General features: G+C 36.2%; 1 long non-coding RNA gene across 2 annotated transcripts; it reads right to left on the bottom strand.

The window, feature by feature from the left end:
• Nucleotides 1-5,234: 5,234 nt before the first annotated feature.
• LOC114295036 (uncharacterized) lies at nt 5,235-12,023 on the bottom strand. 2 transcript variants are annotated; one of them, XR_014342244.1, is made up of 4 exons: nt 11,681-12,023; nt 6,849-6,903; nt 6,693-6,765; nt 5,235-5,544 (listed from the first exon to the last, which is right to left on the bottom strand). It is a non-coding gene; the product is annotated as an uncharacterized LOC114295036 (long non-coding RNA). The 2 variants fall into 2 exon arrangements; XR_014342245.1 differs by lacking the exons at nt 6,849-6,903; nt 11,681-12,023 and having other exon boundaries at nt 5,311-5,544; nt 6,693-6,831.
• Between the last annotated feature and the right edge of the window lie 1,289 nt (nt 12,024-13,312).

Below are 13,312 nucleotides of genomic sequence, written 5' to 3' on the forward strand. Positions count from 1 at the left end.
TCGCTTGAGCATGAAATACATGCTCCCAGAAGTTTCATGTTTTGGTAGACCGCTCGAGCATCAAGAGTTGTGCTTGAGCGGGAACCTGAGTCTTACGCTCGAGTGACCATCGAGCGTCCGTTAAGCGTGGAAATCGCATAACTAGTACTTTTCAAAATTTGCAGAACGCTCAAGCGTAAGAAGTTGCGCTCAAGCGTCCCCTCACACATTGCATGTTCACTCGAACGGGGGAAGCTACGCTCGAGCGGGGACCCTATTTTCAGAAATTTGACCAAGTGTTTTCCAATGCATTTTAGCATCCTCATTGCATCTTAGGCATTCTTAAGACAAGATTAAGACATAGTAATGAGGGAGAAATGTAAAAACACACTAAGAATGGAACGTAATGAGTTAAATATATTCCAATGTGTGTTTCAAATGTGTATTTGTTATGTGTTGATGTAGGTCACGTGCTGTTAACTGTTTGATTAGTCTACTCTATCTGTCTGCACCCAAAGCCATCTGTGAGTAATAACTTAGTAAAGTTATGTTCAACTTTATATATTTTCTGTATGATAAAATAAGATCTATATTCTGAAATGCTATGTTTTGTACAATGAATGGTTGTCGAATTTCTGACAATGTATTCGTGGCATCCTTAACATTATGTGATATCTGTTAGCTGTTACCCAGTATCGGAGGTTCCTTTATGGAACTTATTATGTCTGCACTCTGTTACCCGTACTGGTGTCTCCATTATAGAGCTTAGCATATCTGTCATCTGTTACCCGGATTCGGAGGTTCCTTTATGGAATTGGTTACTCATAACCACCATATGCTCTGTATCTGTTCTGTATCTGCTCTGTTAGCGCTAATGGATGTTAGCGCTAATGGATGTACCACGTATGATTAAGCATGAACTTTGATTTCTGTATATGATTTGAACAAGAATATGAATCTGAATTATGATTTCTGAATCTGGTATGGACATCATTCATTAAAACCCTTTACTCTGTTATTATTCACTATGCTTCTGCTCACTATTTATATTATGTATGTAGGTGATCAGGTAGATGACCAGGCTCAGAGTTGAGGACCCGGTGTCTCAGTTTTTGTCAACCAACCTTTGTGCCCCCAAGGAGGTTCCAGATTAAGTCAAATTTAGTGGCTGTTCTTGTGAATGTACTAAGCTTTGTTTCTTTTGAATTACGGGCAAGATTTCTAATAATATGTTCATGGAATGACGTGTAAATACTGTATCTTTTGGCGCCACTTGCAAGTTCATAAAAGTTTTAAATTATCTATCCCATGTATGTCTTCACAACTCAATGGACTACATATATTTTGTATATTTGCTTCCGCAGCCCCTAACTATATGTTATTCTGTTAAAAGGCCTTTGGTAATCCAAGGATTACTGGCCGGTTACGACGTTAAACCTATAGGGGCAGGTTTGGGTCGTGACACTATAGGTAAAAGCATCCATGCTTCTTTGAAGGGATAAAAACAAGTTTGCTATATCTATTGGAGGTTGGTCAGCTATCACCATTAGAGGTGGATTCATCACAAATTTTAGAAATTTCGACTGGAGAAGTACTGACAGTGAGGTTTTAACCATTCTTTTTGTAACTGGCAGTAGAGAAACTAACACTGGTTGTCCCTGAACTGAATCCATTTACCAGTGCGAGCCCATAAAACTTGAGGGATATTAGACTGTTCTAAAGCTATAGTGCTACGACTTCTTAGCAAAACAAAAAATCGAACTCCCAATCAAAATTTCAGCACATTCCGACTCTACTAATCACTGCTAAAATTGAACTCAACCCCATAAACTGAAATGTTTGAACCACTCATCTGAATTTGAGAATCCTTGTATAGATCCCATACATTGCATATAGCATATAGCAGGAAAGAGAATAAATACCCCTATCGGGGGTAGGGTTACCTTGTCCTAACTTTGAAATGATCTAAGGTTTCACTATTCGAACAAGCGGTATCATACATCCTAAAAATGGGAGAGCATCTTGTCCTAATTTTGGAAAGTACTATAGCTCACTATATGTACAAGGCCAACTCTACTCTAGGGATGAAGTCAAGGTGACATCATGAAAGAGCCTTTGGTTAATGACCAGTTAAGATCCTAGGAAGTCGGAAGAATCAATATAGCCACTCTTCGAAGTTTGAGAACCTTAGACAGCGGAGCTACCTTTTTGAAAGATCTTAAAAAGTATTAACATAGGGTCTCAAAAGTAACGCAAAGATGAGTATAGTGTCACAAAAAGACTTGCATGTGCTCCTACTAATATTTGGGCAACACAAGGACTTTAAGTGCACCAATGTATGCAATGCAATAAACTCATAATTGAAAATAAAAGTCAAATCATGTAGTACAAGTAAAGGTTTCATAAAATCCCCAGCAGAGTCGCCAAAAACTCTGACATGCCCGAGAGGTACCCGTACGCATTAAACAGTTCAGACCCTCGACTTCTTTGATCTAGTCTCATGAGTGCAATGTGAAACATAGATGAGAGTCCAGATTTGGCAACTTTTATAGAAAATTCATTTTATTACAAAATCTTTGCCAAAAATGGACTACATCAGCAGATTTCAGAGTTCCCACCTAATATTTTGAAAAATTTAGAAAACCTGTGACTCATGCCAAGGCCACTATTCATCGTAATCAAGGATGCTTGGCTCAGAACTTTAGGTATGAGAAGTTAACTAAGCACCCTCACTCACCCGATCAAAGATCGGCCTTTACTAAACCATGATATGAGTTTTATTAATTTTATATGTTCATATTCTGGTTATTAAATAAATCTTACAATTTACTATGTGAAGCATACAAGTATAGACTATGTCATTCATTTTGGAACAATTTGATTTCATGTGTTTTGAATATGTACAACTTGAAGAAATTGAGTTTACAAAAAATGAAAATCAACATCATTCCAAATTAAGTGACATAACCTCCATCCACCAGCATTCATACAGTTATATCAAGTAAGCAAGTAGCCACATGGTAGGATGTTTAAATATAGTAAGAAAAACACACAAAAGTGGGATGCTAAAGCATAAAACCTTACATATTTACTGACGTCTCGCGAACAGCTATAAAACAAAGTTAGTAAAACATGTATGGTCTTATATACAAAATCCTAATGCAATTCACTCATGAAATGCAATTGAAGATTCAGTTTCTAATATATGACATGTGAATCATCTGAAGAACATAAGGTAGCGTACATAATCACACATAGGAATTGAACAAATTCACAAATGTAAACTTAGTCAAATCAAGATGCATGATACATGGATGCGAAGCAGAGATATGACGAAAAGCAAAATATGATGCATATTTACAAATAAGAAAAACAAGTAAAAGAATGTAATAGAAAGAAGCGAGGCGGAGAATTATTATAACACTTGAATAATTACATACCAAATGAGAGGAAGATGAAGAAAATATTACAACAAATAAAAACCTCACAAAACTCTCAAATGAAAAGAAAATAGATGATGTAGGTCTTGAGGATCGCCGGAAACTAGCATGCTTAACGCTGGAAGACTACTTTGTTCCGTCCATTAGAAGTTAGCAGACCAGCAAAATAATTAGCTAGTCGGCCAACTCGGCCTAGCAAAATCTATCTTGTTGCAACACCGAGAAAATAACAAACAAGGAATATGTAGGTGGCTCAATCCTCAATTCAAAAGCTTGGAATTTGAGCTAGAATGGTGGCTTCGGACAAGCATGTTTATAGGAAATGATCACTCTTTAATTTCTTGAACTTGGCAAGGATTACTCTATTTTTTATCAAAGCTTTAAGACTTAGTTCCAATGAATTTCTTGAGTGGTGTTTTGCAATGGATGATGAGACATATACAGGCTAAGACAACTTCACTATTTTGGAAAGACAACTCTCTCTTTTTCAAAGTTCTCTTTTTTTTTTTTTTTCTTAGACTTTATTCTTCTCCTCTCAAACTCATCATTCTCTTTACACTTTTTCCCTCAAATTCATCTCTTAAAATTTAAGACTTGAGCTCTCCTTATATAGGTAATGCAAGTGGAGCAATGGTGGAAGACATGAATGGAGCATTAAGGAAGATAATGGAGCAAATGGAACACAAATAGAGCAAATGGAAGATAAAAATGAAGCATTACCTTCAATAGCACTAAGCAATGGAGGTTGAATATCCATGCATTCAATGCTTGAATGGGTTAGAAAATGGGGTTGTGAAGTGTCCCACCCGAGCAAACAAAAAAACCGATGGAAACTATCTCTGGGTGGTTGTAGCTTGACTTTTCATGCTCCTTTCGGATACGACTAGCCCTACAGTTCGGTTTCCTCCCGTGGTTCTGAATCTGATTTCACAAGTGCAATGTGAAATAGTGAAAACATAAAAAGAGTCCAAATTCGGCAATTCTTTTAGAAAATCGATGTTTGAATCAAATGCCAAAAATGGACTGCTTTGCAAGATTTCAAAGTCACCACCTAAATATTTTGTTTTCAAAAATTTAGAAAACCCGTGACTCGTGCCAAAGGCTATTAGTCCGTCATCACCAAAGTGTCTCAGCTTGGGAACTTAGGTACGAAAGGGGAAGGTCATGAATTGAGCACCCCACTCGTCCGATCAAAAATCAGCCTCTACTAATCATGATGTGATTTTTATTTACATTATATGCTCACTACAGCAAAAAAAGGTTTTTATAGTGCGCAATGCACGCTGTAAAAACCCTTCTACGACGTATAGCGCGCGTCATATTATGACCAGTTATGGAAATTCATTCACTTTCAAAGACATGCTTCGTACGCTGTTAAAAACTATTTAACGGCAGATTTTGTGCGTCATTGTTACTTTTTCTACAACATGCTATAGTATGCCATTAAATGTTACTTTTTCTACAACATGCTATAGTATGCCGTTAAAAACTATTTAACGACAGATTTCGTGCGTCGTTGTTACTTTTTCTACAACATGCTATAGTACGCCGTTAAAAACTATTTAATGACAGATTTTGTGCGTCATTGTTACTTTTTCTACGACTACTTTTGCACGCCGTTGATTGGTGAAACAAATAATGACGCTAATTGTGCGCCATAAAATATGTAATACAACAACTTATTATGCCTGCCATAGAATATTCAATTTTTATTTTTATTTTTAAATTCAACAGGTTCTATTTGACCAATTTTGTACAATCTAACAAATATTACAAACAAGCATCACAAAACATCAATCAACCACCAAAATGTTGTTTGAAACATAAAAAAGAAACTATATCCATAAATTATAAACATTCAACAATTATCTATACATTCCAAACATTCGAAAACTATATCTTTAAGTTCTAAACTATACAAAAAGTTTGAACCATCTAAAACTATGCATATCTATCTTTCTATTGACAACTATTAAGAGATTATCTAAAACTACAGACAACAGTTCCTATAGCAGTTGCAATTGCAGCTATAGCAAATCCACTTGCTCCTATCATAGGGACGAGGGTGCCCAATGTAGAAACCCGCAGCAATAGCTGGAGTAACTAACCTTGTTGCATTTCTTGTCTGCATAACAAAGGAAACTTTACATAAATACAAAAACCAACGACTCAGGGACAAAAATATTTCTTAAGGTATTAAGAAATGATCAAGAAATTTTAAAACATCAACAAAACATTTTCAAAATTTATAAGATAATTCAATGGCCTTATAAAAGCAATGTCATAATGAAAAATTAGCAAAAATTCAAGATCTCAATAGTTTGCTACTAAATCCAGGCCATAAAAGGCTCAAGAGAAAAATCAAATTTAAAAAGAGGAAGAGGTGGAATTAATCTACTTCAATGCAACACCTACTTAGGACTTGCATAATTATGTTAAAGGATCTCCATTATGAGGTTTAGGTTTGTATAAGTTTTATCTATTAACATTGTAAGTTCCAAACTAAAGAGTCCAAATCAAATTAGAGTCTATATTATTTACAAGTTTAAAAAGAAACTTTCAATCTAATGTGTACATGAAATGTTGTCATGTGAAAGTGTAAAATAGAGACTAAAAAAATATGAAATTTGGAACATTTTAAACATAAAACAAACTCTTTTCATCCCCTTATTTGCCATCTTTCTGGGGACCTAACAAGCCAAGTTGAACATCTCTAAGCTTGATTCAAAGCGAAAGATGCTGACAAATACTACAAAGCCACTACAGTTTCATGGGCAATAGAGTAAGCAAGTGTAGTATGCCAGCAACTTCCAATCACTAATTCTACTAGTATGCTATGAAATGGCAATATATGAATGTTCGATTAGGCTAGTTAACAAGATGAAGCTTGGTGAAAAGTATACAAATCAAGTTTCAAAATGATAGACATTGTTTTTATGAGTTGAAGTACCTTAAAAATTAGCAGCATTCTACCATATCAATGGGGAAATATATATATGTATATATATATATATATATATTAAATTGTCTAAATCCACCCACTTCGTACTTTTTTCAGATTCCAAACTTAACTCCAGAACCTATATACAATCACCTTTCAGAACCAACTAATGAAGACAAACTAAATGACCTCCATGTTAGTAATCCCAACTGTGATGTATATAGTTTTTACTTGGTATTGTTCAGGGTTGACCCCCTTATGGTGTTTTTTGGTCTATAAAATATTGTACTCATCAAAAAACAGAACAAGCACATTAAAGGTAACGCACTAACCTGCCAACAAAAGAATAAGCTAGTGCTTCAGACAAAACCTTGCCCATTGTAGTCTTTTTGGAGCCCATCATTCCTAGATTCCATGTTCCATAGAGTTCAATCACAAAAATAACTTGAAGTACAATTATGGAAGACAATTCTCAAAAGAAAACTCACCAACAAGAAATATACAACAACCATTCAAATATGAAGCAACCTCCTCACCCTTTCTCTGCAATCATAGCAACATCCAGTTACATGGATTTAATTTCTACCACATGTACCAAATTATATGTATTCGAGTATTGTTAAACTAAACTTATGATTCAATAATTGATATATCTAAAAATTCAATTCATTTAGCTTTTTCATACTTGCATTAAATAAATTCAATAATAGGCATTTGCCAATGGAATTCTTTCAAATTCTAAATATTTAATATAATGCTTATCTTAAAAAAAATTAAATTAAGTTATTGAATTTATATTAAAAATACAATGATGTGGATAGCATCATGCTAAATTTGGCACAATGATAGCACACTGCTAGAGTTGTTTTTTTTGTTTTTGTTCCCCCCCCCCTCTTTTTGTGTCCATCTTGCTAAATTTTAGCAATAGCACAATGTATAGCAACTGGTAGAGTTGCCCTCAAAGTGAGATATGAACTCTACTGCTATTTCCTCACGAGCAAATCTCACTATTTGAACTAAAAGCATACCTGATTCATAAGGTGCAATTAACTCAAGAAATAATCTAAGTAAAAAGTAATTAAGGTCATTCAGGAGAAAACAAAAAAGAACATCAAGATAGACCTAAGCGACCCATGAATGCTGTGTCAATTAGAGAAGCAATAGGATCAGCAGCTAATGTCAGCACTGCAGGGAATGCAATTTGCAGTATCTCCATCCCAAGTGCGGTTTAGGGGTAAAATACAAAATTGAGGAGGATGAAATGTAATGAGAACAAAATTTTCTGGGCATTTTTTTCCCTAAACAGAGACTGTAAATGAGTAATTTTCTAGGCATATGGAAATTTTCTGGCTGGGCATATTGAAATGGGTAATTTTTTCATTTTGCTCGATCTGCTCTGATAACAGGAAAAACTCGGCTCAAATGAGCCAAATACTTGTGTCAGGCATCTAATTAGAAAAGAAATTACAAGAAGAGTCCAACTACTTTACTTGTCAACCGTTTGTCCATGCAGTGACACAACACTACTACCAAAAAAGGGATAATCAAAATTTAGAGGCATAGAAAACCCTGATGCAAATTAGAAGGAAGATGAGCCTAGATGTTGGAGACATTCAAGACATTTTCCAAAGAGGAAGTGGAAAGTTTTTAAGGAGAAAATCAGGCAGTCCGAGGTTCAACAAAATTCTAGACACAATTTTTTTACAAATCTGAACAAAGCAGCAAGAGATCCTAAAACCAACACTGGAATGAGTCTATTCATTGATATCAAAATCCAGTATTTTGAAGCACTTAAATATCTAGAATTTCTTCCAAGAGCAAAGATGGAGACAATGATCATAATTCCAGATAATGGGTTGTATAGTTAGAGGGAGGGGACAGAGATGGCTTTGATGCGTTATGGTAGCAACAAGCCACAACAAAGACTCAAATTCCGCTAGCTTTTGTCTTCAACATTATAAAAGAAAAGAATTAAAATAAATTTAAAAATAAAAATAATAAATAAATAAATAACTCAGAAATGTAAGTGAAACACAGTAAAAATACTAATAAATCTGTCTTTGCTACACAAAGAAATCAACTAAGTTATCAATTTAAACATAGAAGTATATTTTCATGTAGAGTAGAATATGTTTTAAATTACAAAATTGAAATAATTTTATAATTAATCCACTAAGAACTAGACAGAAAAGTAGCAGAGATAGAAGTAACAAAATTTAACACTTTAATATATCAATTGAATGGAACCAAAGTAACAAGATTGCATTGAAGGATGAAATTCTCAATCATCAATTCCAAATTTTGATAACCAAATCCAGTATCTCATGCTCTATCCTCTTTGTAGTATTATTTAGTGAACTAAAGTTCATGTAAATCAAAAGTAACAATTGGTTCAATCTTTGTTTGCTAAATTAAAACCAAACATTCTCATTCTTACCAAAAAGTGCACAGAATATAGTGCACTACTCTTCATTATTCCCAAATTCTAACCGCAGTGATATATAAGGAAATTCAATCAATATAGCACATTCAAACAACTTTGATTTCTGCTTTGAACCATCAACTTAAAGGAGTACTCAAATATATTAACAAATGGTTCTCAATAAACTATACACAACTTATTATTGCAAGAGGAGCTAATTTGAGCCCACTAAATTAATTAGGCCCAATAGTCCAAGGTTAGTGGGCTCGAATTTTTCACAAGCCCAAAATTAGTGGGCCCGGATTTATCACCATCAAATGGGCTGAATCGCTCTACGCCTCGAAAGGGTTCGAATCCACGAACTTAGAAACTTACCCGGGCCCGGACTCAAAGGGGTATTGAGCAAGCCTAGAGATCCGAGGCACTCAGACTCGAAAGGGTTCGGATCCACGAACCTAGAGATCCGAAGCACTTGGCTCCGAACAGATTCAGACGCAATCTAGAAGTCCCTCTGTTAATGAGTCCCAGAACACTTGCGGGCTCGGAGCTTTCTGGGATCTACGCACCAGAACCATGGGTGTAATGGAGTTCGAACAAAGGACCCGATCCCGAGGACGGTGAGTGAAGATAAATTCACTCTTCGGTTAAACTAGCCTATACCCGGGTCGAGATGGCACAATCTAGGGGGTCCCTAAGACTCGGCAATATTTGCGGCAGGGCGTTCTCTTGAACTACCCTTGACCCTTATGCGGCAGGACGTCCTCTGGGACTACCCCTGACCCTTTGGGATGATTGGGGATCATTGGTTAGGTGTGGCTACGAAGAAGAGTTCGCCGAGAGGTTGATCTCCTCTTCGAAGGTTTTCCTCATCCTCAGAGAGATCACCTCCTCAAACAAGGTGGTTAGAGAGAATATTCCCCATGTGCCTTGCACATGGGCTCCATCCTACATCATGAGGTGCCTATAAATAGCACCCACCCATAGCTTTACAAGGGATGGATTTTGGAAAGATAACTTTTAGGAAAGAACTAATTTCCCTTCTCCATTATCAACCTTGAGAGTGAAAATGGGAGATCCATGGGAGAGCCTTGCCATTATTCTCTTTCTAGCTACTTTGCCTTCTTCTTCACCCAATGTTTTATCTCCATCATCTCTTTGCTCTTGTGTTCTTAGTTGAGACTATTGAAGAATTTAAGTCTCTCATCATCTTCTGGAGAATTCGAATTTTTCTTCAAGGATCTTCTTAGATCTTCAAATTTTCCAACGACATTCTTGAACCCTCTCATACAATTATTAACAAGACAATCAAATAAATTGACAATTCAAAAAGAAAATAAAAAGGAATAAAAATGAATTGAAAGATGGCTTCCTTCCTAAATCAGAGGATCAAAATTAAAAAAAAAGATCAGCCTATATCAGGAGAAGAAAAAAAAAATAAAACTCTTAGATGAAGATTACAATACTAGAGAATGAACAAATTTTGAAATTTTCTTGGTTCTCCAGCACACAATTTGGAAATTGCATGATCATTTTAGTGGATGATGATGATCAAGACATCAAATTCCATGCTCAAGACAACCAAAATTAGGAGAGTAACCCATTTCATTTCTAATTTTTTGAGCTAAATGCTTGATAATCTACCAACTTCACAAAATTTACCAATTCAAAAAGGAAAAACACTGCCTTTGAACTCACTTTCCCCAATAAAAAGACCCCATTTAAACAATATTGTCTCATTCACATACAAATTCAACAACAGAACCACCCAAAATAGCAAAAAATATTCAAAACCCATGAACCATCTATGGCAAATCTGAGCAATTAGACAATGTTGATACCTAAAAAAATCAAAACCCACTTCTAACTTGAGAATCCAGATCTAGATCCTTTTGATCTTCGTACTGAAGAAAAGGGGGTAGCCAAAAAAGGGTAGAATGCATATTTATACTTGGAAGAGATTCTCATTGTTTGTTACTCAACTATTCTTCAAAAATATTATCCCTCAATGAAAACCATAGGGAATAATAATAACTACACAAGTGAGTGACACACTCTATTAAAATTTCAAAAAATAAAAACCAAAAAAAAAAAAGAAAAGAAAAAGTAACTCTAGAGTATGATACCTGACAAAAATGTGCGTTTACAATTCAAGAACCTGCAACATGTGCCCAAGGTTATTTCCCCACACACCCAGAGCATAAGATATTCACAATTGGTTGAGCATGTAATCGAAATACAGTATGAGGGCAAACTCTAAAAGCATGAATTCTTTCTTTTCATTTTATCTTTTCTAATCTTTTTATGGTTGGTAGCCACTTCAAAGAATACACAATACATTTAAATGCAGACAGGTGCCCTCAAATTTACTTATTCACACATTTTAAAGAACCACATGAGTAACATGTTTAAGGCTAATATCCACACAAGAACATCAAAATTTGATAGCAAGAGTACATTCCAAAAGTAGGAAGAATTTAAAACATGCCAAAAAAAAAAAAAAACAAAAGAGTAAAAACCTATGTCACCTATGAAATCAAATTGTGCTATTATAAACAATTTCCCAATTTTGAATCAAACTCTCAATCAATCATGCATAATACAAACTCATGCAGTAGTAACAAGAACAATCCCCAATGCATAGATTTGGCTGGCTATATTTACATTGATTAAAGAACTCAATACTTACTTTTCACAACCACTCTAATGAATTTAATTTAAACTTGTTGGAGTTTATCCCCAAAAATCCCAAACAAATATTTAAACCCACATTTGTCACCCTAGAAATTATCATATTAATAACAAAAGCTGTGAAAAATTCAATTAGTAAATATTTTGATTTCTTTTCTCTGCAACCAAATAGAGAGAAATGGACATGCTAAGAAAAACGGAAAACCTAACCTTCATTTCTTGTTTCTCTGTCCATCACTTTCTTCTTCTTCTTCGAACTTAGACTTGTTGTCTTCAAGTTTCAAAGTCTTTGAAGCTTCCTCGTGAATCGTTTATTCATCTTCTTCTTCTTCGACAGTGACAGCGTTGTTGTGGGTCCTCTGAACACGGGTCTCGAGGAAAGAATCAATTTGGTCTCAGATGAAGGCTTTGTGATCAGACAAGTCGACGTCGAACTCTGACTCCAGGATGCGCCGGATAGAGTCGGCTGTGGTGGTATTGAGGTCGGAGGTTTGGAGCACATCCCAGAGCCGATTCACCAGCTCCGAATCCGAAACCATTTTTACTACTTGTAGACAACCCATTTTTGATCGTCCTCAAGACTTGGACGTCACCGTTTGAACACTCGGTGATCATCCTTGTTTGTGTTCGTCTTGAGTTCCCGGAGGTCTCGGCTACGCGCCTTGCCTCAGGATCTCTCGACTCGACTGTTTTGTGCTTAGTTTTGCACCAAACACTTGTGTCTTTGCTTTGGAGGGCAGGGAATGGCTTTTTGGCCATCCCCACACTCCATCGGCCATGGCTTGAGGCCACCGGTTGTGTTTTGTTGCCATCGGCCAAATGTTTGGCCGACCGGCACTCTAGATGGTCGACCGGCCATCTATTTTGGTCAAATTGCATTTTTGGCTGGCCGACCACTGTTCATCTGCTTTTCCAGATATTTCTATGCCAGCTGTGCTAGCTGGCATACACTTTGCTCTCCTCCATACACGTGTATGGAGGGATCTCCCTCTTGACTAGCTTGTTTAGAAAGCTTTACAAGAGGGATTGTCTATAAGAGGGAGCCTCTTCTCCCTCCATTAGGGTTACAAAATTTTCAAAAGAGCTCTGAGATTAGGGTTTGAGTTTGTATCTATTCCATCTCTATATCTCTCTCTCTCTTTGCCTTGTGTGTGTGTTTAGTCTTACTATTGCACACAAACACCTAGTCCTACACCTTCTCTTGGTTGCTGAGGGACCAGAAGGCTGTTCTTGGTGTTTTTGGGTGGTTTTGAGCTTGAAGAAGCTGCTGGAGCATCATTCTTGAAGAGGGTCAACAAGGGTGAGTGTTCGTGCCCTTTATTCCCCATTTTTGCATAGCTTTTTTGACTATCTTGAAACTATTTTTAGACTTTTCATATAACATATAAAAGTTCTATTTTTACCTGCTTAAAATAGTTGTTTAGAATGTTTTGAGCTTCAGGGTTGTTTGACCCCTCTTAGGGCTTGTTTGGTCCCATTTATTGCCATTTTGGTTGAGCTCCAGGATCACCTTGTTTGGGCCTCCTCACTACTGAAATCTTGAGGGATTTCGATAGTGAGGATGGTGCCTTAAGGTCCTAGGAAGGAGAGGGCCACCCCCTCTCCTTGTTGTCTTCAATAATGGCCATTTAAGCCTCATTAGTGAGCACCTTGTTTAAGTGTATGTTGGCCATGCCTTAACTATTTTTTTATGCTTATTATGCCATAATATAGCACTGTTTTTACTTGGTTTAGACACAGCATGCTTGCTTAGCATGCATGTCATGTAATGCCATGAATTGCCTTAACATGCCCTGTGCTTTGAGCCTTATTTCTAGCATGTTTTTGGCTTAGCTTCGTGAA

The sequence above is a fragment of the Camellia sinensis genome, chromosome 10 (assembly GCF_055761805.1).
Source record: "Camellia sinensis isolate YWXY chromosome 10, ASM5576180v1, whole genome shotgun sequence".
Taxonomy (NCBI): domain Eukaryota; kingdom Viridiplantae; phylum Streptophyta; class Magnoliopsida; order Ericales; family Theaceae; genus Camellia; species Camellia sinensis.